Consider the following 10,459-nt stretch of genomic DNA (forward strand, 5'->3'; position numbering starts at 1 on the left):
CAACGACTGGCATTAAACAATGCTAAAAATATTAAATGGGCATTCCTGAGCTCCACCACCCCCATCCGTGAAAATGCTTAAAATATTTTCTGTGCTATGTAAGTAATACATCAACACTGAGGCTGATTAAAATTTGATAACCATTGACCTCCCCACTCCATTGTTAGGAAGACTGTGAAGCAAGATAAAAAACAGTGTCACAGCTATGAGGACAAACAGCATAGCATCCAATAAACTATTTTATGTACATATTTTGTTAAGACTGGTTCCCATTTCCTTGTTTGTTAATGAGTTGACTCATCCAGATTTTCAAAAGCCTAGTTTCCAACACCAGTGTGATAGGTTTGAATTTCTGCCAAGTGGGATTGGAGGCAGAGATAACAGTCAGCAACAACAATAGTCTTCCTTGGTCCATTTGCCAAAAACAATTGGCAGAAAAGGCTTGCCTTCTAACTTATCACTCAGTGCGGTGAGGGCTCTGGAGTTCTGGAAGAACACAGATAACTTGTAGGATACAAGGAAGAGGCAGGCTCACACAAGGGACCATTCTTACCTGAGATTCCACGTCTCACCATTAAAGTTGTTTATTTATGTTTGCAAATGTGTACCCTGGACTATCCTCATTCTAGGATCTTAACAACCCTCTGTCCCAGTAGTAGCCTATGAATGATCCCATAGGCTGCATTTCTCCAGGGTGGGGAAATCCTTTGACTGAGCAGCCTCCTAGTATGTGGCTGTACAGTAACAATCCAGACAAATATCTTGTTAGCAAGATGCAGCCCATTCAATTAGAGATGAGGAACCTGTGGTCCTCCAGGTGTTTTTTGGACTTCAATGCTGGCCAGGGCTGATGGGAACTGGAGTCCAATAACATCTGGAGGACCACTGATTCATTGCCTATTCCATCCCTTATCTTTTCAATTAAATTTTTTGAAGCGTTTTGTCAAAACAAAATTCAACCAAATGTTTTCCTATCTACCCCCCACCCTCGTTTATCTCTGTTCCCATGGGAATCCCTTCCCTTGCACAAATTCTGTTTACTGTTTCATCCCTCCACTGTGCCGATCTTACTCCCTACTCCCTGGACCATCTAGTCCAGCATCTTGTTCTCACAGTGGCCAACCTGATGCCTGTGCAAAGCTAGTAAGCAGAACCCAAGTGCAGCAGAACTTTCTCACAGATTTGCATGAAATGCGCACATGCTACAGTTCAGAAAGACTAGGTGACCTGCTCAGTCCACTGTCAAGACCTCTGTATTCTCTGTTCTTATTGTTCGTCTTTAAAACGAACTTGGATCTGGATATATGGCAACCCAAGTCATTTTCCCAGTTACTCTCTGACATTAGTCTCTGCCCCCAAAACTAAAACCTTGAGCCACCTACAAACAGCCTGGTACTCTTAAAAGTCACCATTTCTACAGGGTTAAGACAGAAGATTATAGAACAAGTTCAAATATCAAAAAGCAAATACTAAGAATAAGTACTGGGAGTGTTTTCTGGAGTGCGGTCCTTTTTCAGAACACAGATCGAGGCTTATAAACATACTTTTTTTTTTTAATAAATTTTTATTGAGTTTTCCAATTTTTTATAAACAAACACACACACACAAACACCAAACACAAAAACAATACATATATAATTTTCATTACCCTCTTTCCTTGACTTCCCCACATCTCTCCTTCCCACATTCCAATTTTAATAGTTAATTCAGCAAGTTATTTCCTCTTCTCTCTATTATATTGTTATCCTCTATTCTTAATATTTAGCATCTCTTGTTAGACTCAAATTTACTTATAAGTTATTACACATTAACTCCTTTCTCTAAGGTCGACCTATCTTCTCTCACACGAATCCTCCCATTTTAAAAAACATTTCCAAATTAAAAAATCATAACTCAAAAATTCTTACTATTCTACTCTCCCCCTCCCTCCCTGGCCCAGTTTCTGTCCCTTTCCACATTTCTATTCTGAAAATCAGTTTCAACCCGGATTTCTCACATCCGAGGCCCTCAAGCCCCAGTTAGTCTCTCTCCGTCTATTTTGTTGCTTGTTGGCCTTCAATTCTCGAAGGAGTTGTATCCCAAGCTCCCTCTTCCTTCCTTCCGCCAAAGTCGATAGCAGTTGCTGCCAAGGATCTGCCAATCTCCCATGCTCAAACTCAAAGAAAGGGTCCCAGTCATACTTGTTCTTTCCTTCCACCGAATCAGTCCATAGCAATTGCTGCCAAGGGTCTGCCAGTCTCCCATACTCAAACTTGAGGAAGAAGTCCCAATCATGCTTGTTAATTCTTTTATATTCCAGTATTTCAGATGTTCCAGGGGCTTCTTCCTTTGTCCTTCTCTCCTTTTGCAAATTTACGGTACACTGGTCCTGTTCATCAAATCCTTTATTTTCTGAAGCTGCAGGCTTTTGGTTGATACTTTCCATCTGAACGTCCTCTCCTTCTTCTTCTTCCTTTCCCCCTATTTCCAAAACTATCTCTTCTGTTCCGGCTGCCGGGTTATTTTCCAGCTTTTTGTCATCAGCAGAGTTACACAATTTCAGATTCAAGGTCACAAGTTGTTTGCTCATATCTGCAGTCTGTTCTTGTAGAATTCCCACGAGAAAAAACATCCTTTCAATCTCTGCCAGTAATTTTCCTTCTGCAGCCATTGCAGTATCTTTTGTTCCCTCCAGGGGGATTGCCAGTCCAATCGTTCCTTTCCAACAGTTCGTTACTTTATTATTCACAAATACTTTGTTTCCAATCAGTTCAAATACAATATGTCCCCTTTAATCCAAAAGAAATTTTCTAAGTCTCTCAATTCCAGCCTTTAGTTGCCCGTCTGACAGCTCTTTTGACAGCTGTCAAACTTTCTTTCTCCTTTTCCTCGGGCTCACACACAGGACCCTCCCGGGTCCAGAATGAGGGGGGGGAAATTACACAAAAACTTCTAAAGTTCCTCTCTCCTCTCCAGCACAATAGCTTTTTAATCCAATTCGTGCAAGTTGTTTTTCTAAGCACAAAAGTCTTTCCACCTCAGTGCTCTTCTCCTTGCTTAAATCTTTTTGTGGGGGGGGAGTGTGGACTTCCTTTTAGCACATCCCCCGGTCGTACTCCAATCCAAGGTAAAATTTTAATATCAAATTTCCGTTCTACTCACGGGTTCTTTATTTCAGTCCGAATTTCAGGAAGAAAGACAGCGCTCTCCGGCCATGGCTCGCGGCTTCGCTCCGCCGAGGTAGCGATGGACTCTCAGCACCGCGCCGCACCCCAGTCCACTCCGCAGCCTTTAAAAAGGCTCTTCGCGGGTCGGGGAGGGCGTTTAAGGTGCCCACCGAGTCACCAAGTCCGCAGGCTTCAGCGCCTGCGGTTTTTAAGGGTCCCCGTGTCGCCGGCACGGCAAGACCCGTCCTCAGCGGAGCCGATTCCCTCTGGAGCTCGGAGGGAATCCGCCATTACCGGATCGCGCTATCCCGGAAGTCCGAGGCTTCTAAACATACAGTGCGATCCTAAACATGTCCACTCAGAAGTAATTAAGTGGGAGTTACTCACACGTAAGTAAGTTTTGCACTGCCACCATCTTGAATGCAGTGAGGCAGGGCTCCCACAAATATATTGATAGGGTTATACTATAAAAAAAAAAAAATATCTCAGAGGCATGGGGAGCAGGGAGTTTATATTTTGTTTTTTTAACTAGGTTTGCTTTAATTTAGTTTACAAATGTTTGCTTTTGAAATTTTATTCCTTTTTACAAGCTGTTTTGAGCTGCCATATTGTAGCAAGAATGATGGGGTATAAATGGAAAAAAATAAATTTAGACCAGTAGTAAAAAAAAATGTCAGTGGATTGGTGGTCTGGAAAAACCATCCGATTGTTTATGGGTTATTACTGTCTTGGCAGAGACCTGCTCTGCAGTCCTCCGAGTTTTGAATGGCTGTGTCTAATATTGAAAACGATGTTGTTGTCTTCAGATCTACTGTGATGGGGTTTTTTTTGTTTTTTTAATCCCTGGGGTTTCTGGCAGTATTATTGTCACTTATTTTTGTGTGCGATGCACTTTCAAATTACAGGTGGAAAACATGTAGCCTCTTTCCACAATAACTTACGGTGTAATGCTAAAAAAAGCATTACAAGTGGAAGAACAAAGCAGCATAATAGGATGGCAGATAAAAGAAATACAATCGTCATGTGGTTTATCACTATGTGGTCCACAATGGTTTTTCTATATTCAGTAATTGTCACAAAAGCAGTCATATATTTTCCAGTGTGCATTGCTCTCAGCACCAGAAAACACAACCATCAATAGTTGTGCTGTGGTGCAGAGTCCTTGTTAACATATTCCGAATTAGAAGGCGCATATTCCAACTTTTCACCTATTATAACAGGGGCAGGGTACCTTTTTAACCCTGGGGGGGCACATTCCCTTCTAAGCAACTTTCCGAGGTGTGGTGGATGGGGCCAGAGGCAAAATTGGGCAACTAATGTAAATTTTACCCTCTTTTGTAGGAGAGCTTCTCCACACACATCTCTAGACTTGTCTAGCTCAGAGGACATCCCTCCAATACATGCAGCCATGCCATAGGAACCAGCAGTTACAGAATAGGGCACTGGCCCTTTAAAAGAACAGAGAGAGCAGGGCCAATAAGAGGATCAGGTCAACCAGCCTTCATAGAAGCTCAGGAGGTTTCAGCATGTTGCTGAAGCAACAGCTCTTCCTGTGCGAGTCTTGGCCAGTTCTGGCTACAGTGAGCTCTCCAGGGTACTGACTGATATGCTACCTTGTGCTGGTTGGGATCTGGCAGTGCTGTTGGGGTCATGACCTCTGTCCCATTGATGGAGGTCCTGTGTTAACCTGGCCTCACCAAGCAGGACAGAGCTTAAATCTGCCTAATGGTTAAAAACATACTTAGCTGAAATAAAGATTATTTGGGTTTGTTGTATATTTTATATATCTGAGTTTATTGTTCTTACTAAACTCAATGTCATTTGTGATTAGTGATTGGTTGTACTAGTGTTACTGGTTATATATTATCTTTATTGCTGTGGTTTTGCATTGATTATTGATTATATGTGGACCTCCAGGCTTCTCTGGCCCTCAGAACGATTCCTCCTCAGGCTACACTCATCATGAACTCTGCTCTGCACATTCAAGTGTTTTTGCCTCGCTCCACAGTGTCCACGGCAATGTCTCTTGTCTGCTTGGATAAAAGAAGGAAAGATGTAAAGTAAGTACGTACATGGAAAACACTTACTTTTCTGTGTCTTGGAATTAATAGCCTGTGCAAAAGGTTAAAGAGACACTTCAGTTGCCCTGTCAAATTTTTGCCTTCCCCTCCCTGCCCACCACTGGCATGAAGACCAAGATGGTTCATCTTGAGGGGTTTTGGCCCTCATAGATTGAAATGATTCGCCACTCTGGATGTGATTGTACATGCTGGAAGATGCCTTGAGAGGGTTTCCCCTAAAAAAACAGCATGCAAATAGTTTAAAACAAGCACTATCTGCTAATGTTAAAGAATCCTTTCACATGATCTCATTGTTCCAATCGTGTGTTTTCTGAATACTAAGGCAGGTTTTGGGTTTAAAGCTGTCACTTCAGTAAATTTATTATTTTGTTGGTACATTTAGTAGATTTATAACAAGCTTTTTTGCCCACCGCAGACGTTACACTCCAAATACTTAATCACTTTGAACGAGCCGATCCTGGAACTCACCTCCCGTTATTTATAGCAAATTGTGGCTTACTGTGCAATCAGCAATCCTGTTAAGTCAAAGTACTTGGATTTAAAATGATTAAGATCTATGAAAGGGCTAAATGTCACAAATATGCATTTCATTTACAAGGCTGAAGTAACACTATACAGTCCTTGGATTATTCTTTTTATAGACCAATTTTCTTTCTTCCTCTAAAGGCTAATCAGATCAAATGTCTGCTTTTACAGTTTGTCTTCCACTGCTGTGAAGAGGACACTTGTTATTGTACAGCTCCCATTAATTTTAATGACAAGAACTGTGCAAGAGAATGTGCTATTTGTCAACTAGTGCAGCCAAGTTAAGTGGTAGTATGTATACTACCGTTATCTTCAGTTTAAGTGTTTGACATAAGAGCCCTTGGGACTGCAATCCTGAACTCAGCGGGACTCACTTCTGAGTAGACATGCACACGATTGCATTGCAAGTCAACTGCATATATTCAGGAACCAGTATCAGAATACCAATCTAGAGCAAAGCTATCGGCTGCCCAGCCACTTTAGGAGGACTAGGAAGCAGCATAGATAGTATTTCTACCTCCCCCTGTTCTTGATTCAGATATTTCCCAGGCTCTCAACTAGTTCCCAGCATGGCCTTCCAACTGTCTGGGGGCCTTTATATGAGCTTAATGGGTTAGTACAGCTTCCACTCCTGGACATTTTGCTGGTAACTAAGGGCCTTCTAGTGCTGCATTTTCTTGGCAGCAGGCCAACAGGCAATGCGGATGCCAGTGCAAACATCCCACATAGACATCTTGTTAGCCACTGTGGAAACAGAATGCTGGGCTAGATAGGGATTTGGCCTGGTCCAACAACAGTCTTCGTATGACTGAATGTTTTTAATGGGAGAGAATCGCAACAAGTGCATTGTGTTTTTTAACAGCAGCAGCAACGTACCAATGACACAGGAAATTTGTTTTCTTCTTGCATTGCAAGCATTAGGCCCATCGGCGTTGTAAAGAAAAACATGCACCAGAGATTTCTCATAAAGAGAGTCAAGCTTCCAGCTCTGCTGTTGCATCCTCGCCCCAGCACAGCACCATGCAGCGACTGATCCACAGGATTCATGGGACAAGCTGTTTCCGAAAGAAGAAAATGTCCTACCCCTTCTTCCATCTGTGCAGTAGCCCAGCAGAACTCATTACGCTGGCTCTCCTGCAAGCACGTTTACTTAATGGAATCTGGCCCTCAGTTAATAGCTTAATGGAAACGTCAAGTGTGTGTGGCAGTTGTAAAAATGGCAAATTCCTTGCTAGGGATTATTGGGAATCAGAAATAAAAATTCCAGTGCTGTAACGCCCTTATACAAACCTATGTATTGGATGCATTTGAAACACTGTGTGCATTTTTTGGTTAGCCCATCTCAGAAAAGATGTCATAGAAAAATGACTTTTGAAAACGACAAAGTCATGAAGGGGTTGGTGCACATTCCCTGCATGAAACAGCTAAAAGCTTTTAACTTAGGAAAGGACAATTAAATGGGAATATGATAGAGATTTACCCAATTATGTGGAGAGTGGATAGAGGTTTTTCGTCCATTCCCGTAATACTGTGACTTGTGGTCACCCAAGGGAGCTGGCAGGCAGTAGATTCAGGACAGATAACATAGGGAACTTCTTCATACACATCATCTATGGAATTCACTGCCACAAAATGTGATGATAACCATTGACTGAGACAGTTTTTAAAAAGGGATAAGACAAATTCATGGAGGATCGATCTATTAATGGCTAATGTCTGCGCTAGCTAAGTGGACACTGGATAAGCCTGGAAGTCTGTTGATTGAAGTGCTAATGTCATGGCCTCAGAACTTTGCAGGACATATCCTATGTTACAGAGAAGCCTGGGTTATTCCACCAATACCCACATTCCAAGCAGAGTGAATAAATCTGTGTCATAGTTTTCATAGGACAAACTACTAGTGCACAAGAAAACAAGAGTTCCGTTGACTGTCAACAACCTCTAGCTTAAGAAAAAAATGGCTAGAGCAGAGATGATCATATCTCAAAAAGTTACGAAAGTAACCAAGCAGCATTTTTTCATTTGTTTTACACTTCCCCAAAGTTAGTTCAATGAGAGATGATCTCTTTCAAGATAGGAAATCAACAGAACAGCACCTTGAGCCAATTCCGCCCAAGCAGCTAGTGAAGGGAAGTAACTGTTGAAACTGGTCTCTGAAACTGCATAATCAGGGTGGTCAGGAATCCACCGGGTGGTGGTTAATAGCTAATAATAGACCTGTGGAAGTTGCAGGTTCTTCTGTGCAAAGTAGAATTAGTATGCAATGTTTCTTTTTTTAAGGAACTGTGCTATTCCTGCACAACTGAAGCCCCCAGTTAAAATGCCTAGAACTCCATTGCTCTCTTGCCCATCCATGTACATGGCTGACAGGAACCAAAGGGGGAAATATTATGGGGTGCCTGTCACCATGCAGCTGTTCTTGTAAGCTTACCTGGTCTACTGGCTTGTTGAAGACCTGAGAGGATGGTGGTGATGACGATACAATCCATATACACAGTACTTTCATAAGAACATAAGAAGAGCTTTGCTGGATCAAACCCAACATTTGTTGAGTCCAGCATTCTGTTCTCACAGTGACCTACCTGGTGCCTATAGAAAGCCAAGTAGGATATGGGTACTCTGCCAGCACAACATAACTGAAACACACAAAGCCCTGCCTCTGGGAGCTGACCAGCTAAATTCAAAGGATGGGAAGGGAGAAGCTTGGGTAATGAGATGGATACGAGCAAATGCAATTGTCAATACTTAACACAGCTTTGTTTCAGTTGAGTGGTAGACTTCACAGGAATGGAGTGTTTTGAGGAGGGGTTTTAAAGGAGGAAAGATGACACATGTAGTTATTCTGGACGAGTTTCAAGCATTGGAAGCACTAGACTAGACAAGACATGAGGATCAGGTTACTTTTTAGATGGCCGAGATGCAGCAGTGGGGGGGGGTCATGCAGGGCCGGGCAGCTTTGGGTCTTTTTTCAGTGCAGGAATGAGGGACAGAATCTGCAGGAATGCCAGGTCAGAGCCTTCTTGCTCTGGCAAGTGAATGGAATGCTAACAAGGCTTTCAACATGAGTTCAGTGAAATTAGTCTTAGGAAACAGGACTGATCCTAATAAAGTTTGTTTCATGCTGCTCTTTGGTACCTCTGTGCATAATAAACCAACATCTTTGGACTCATTTTGGGGGCATGGCTATAGAAGCTGTAGCAATGAGCTCCTGAAGTTCAGGGTTTGGCTAGACAGCAATTAGCGGAGGCAGTGTCTCCACCCAAACACACTCTGAGTCGAGGGCAAAAAGTAGAGTAGGGGTACAAAGCAGATTGACCTAGCCATTCTTAGGATTGTAAAACTGTTCTGGAGTGGGGCAGGGAAGCAAAAAAGTATCCACTTGTTACGAGATTGTACTTTCTCTTACCATGCTCTTACCATCTCTTAAACTGTCTTACTGCATAATGTTTTGTGGGTGGCAAAATTATGTCATTTTATTCAACAGCTTGTAGAAGTTTCCACTCCCAGCCCTACATGAGAGGTACAAATCATTGAAGTAATTGGGACAGATGCTTACAGATGGCAGAATCACTTTTTCCCTCTCCACTGAGATTATATCCTTCCTAACCAATAACAATTGGGCTGTCATGAAAATTACATCATATTATCTCTCTGGAGAGACCAGCATTTCAGTCAAAGGACAGCTGTCAAAATAAAAAACTACTATATTTGGGAGACTTGTAGAATCTGTGTCCTTTTAAAGACTCTCTGAATTGTAGGACAAATTAATAGCAAATTCTCAATTGAAATTGTTCATTCAATTGGCTTGTTATACGTCAGCTGTCTAACAAATGTTACATTAACATTGGTAGTATTTGTTAAGAGTGTTGTTGTTGTGGTGGTGGTGGTGGTGTGTGTGTGTGTGTCAAAGTTAGGCCTGTGGCAAATAGCGGTTCCCTTGATTCAACTAACTGGTGCATTTCTCTGTAACAAAGTCAGCTCTGGTTACAGTTTTGCCTAGCTATTTTATCCTTAGCTATAAAACAGGCTAGATGAGTGTCATGAAAGCCCAGCTCAGCTTTTAGGTATGATAGACACAGGAACACAAAGCCCTGTGTCCACTAGGTCTCTTTCTAATTTGTCCTAAACTTAAATTCTACATATGGTACCCCCCAAATTTATATCTATCTTTGTTAACATAGTGATTAGCTGTGCAATGCCTTTATGACACGGTTAGGTCCTCTTGTGTCATCAAGCTAGGAATGGAAGAATAATACAAGAGCAAAACTAATTTGTCTTAAGAACGTAAGAGCCCTGCTGGATCAAAGGGCCATCTATTCCAACCCCCTGTTTTCATAGTAGTCAACCAGATGCCTTTGGGAATTCCTATGCCTGGGAACAACCCCCCTCCCCCACTACTTTGTGTGGTCTAGGCATGTCTAGAATTGCGTTGTAAATAAGTACCCCTAGTTAAAGCTATGGTTTTCCCAGTAGTGATGTATGGAAGTGAGAGCTGGACCATAAAGGCAGATCGCCGAAGAATTGATGCTTTTGAAGCAGCCAGTGAAGGGAATTATGGTACTGGAGGAGACTCTTGAGAGTCCCATGGACTGCAAGAAGATCAAACCTATCCATTCTTAAGGAAATCAGCCCTGAGTGCTCACTGGAAGGACAAATCGTGAAGCTGAGGCTCCAATGCTTTGGCCACCTCATGAGAAGAGAAGACTC

General features: G+C 42.2%; 1 long non-coding RNA gene across 1 annotated transcript; it reads left to right on the forward strand.

The window, feature by feature from the left end:
• The first annotated feature begins 3,469 nt into the window (after positions 1 to 3,469).
• Positions 3,470 to 8,889, forward strand: LOC309373831. The gene is made up of 3 exons (XR_014170206.1): positions 3,470 to 4,740; positions 5,064 to 5,206; positions 6,615 to 8,889. It is a non-coding gene; the product is annotated as an uncharacterized lncRNA (long non-coding RNA).
• The last annotated feature ends 1,570 nt before the right edge of the window (positions 8,890 to 10,459 follow it).

This window comes from Podarcis melisellensis (assembly GCF_964234715.1).
Source record: "Podarcis melisellensis genome assembly, chromosome: 7".
In the NCBI taxonomy this organism is placed as follows: domain Eukaryota; kingdom Metazoa; phylum Chordata; class Lepidosauria; order Squamata; family Lacertidae; genus Podarcis; species Podarcis melisellensis.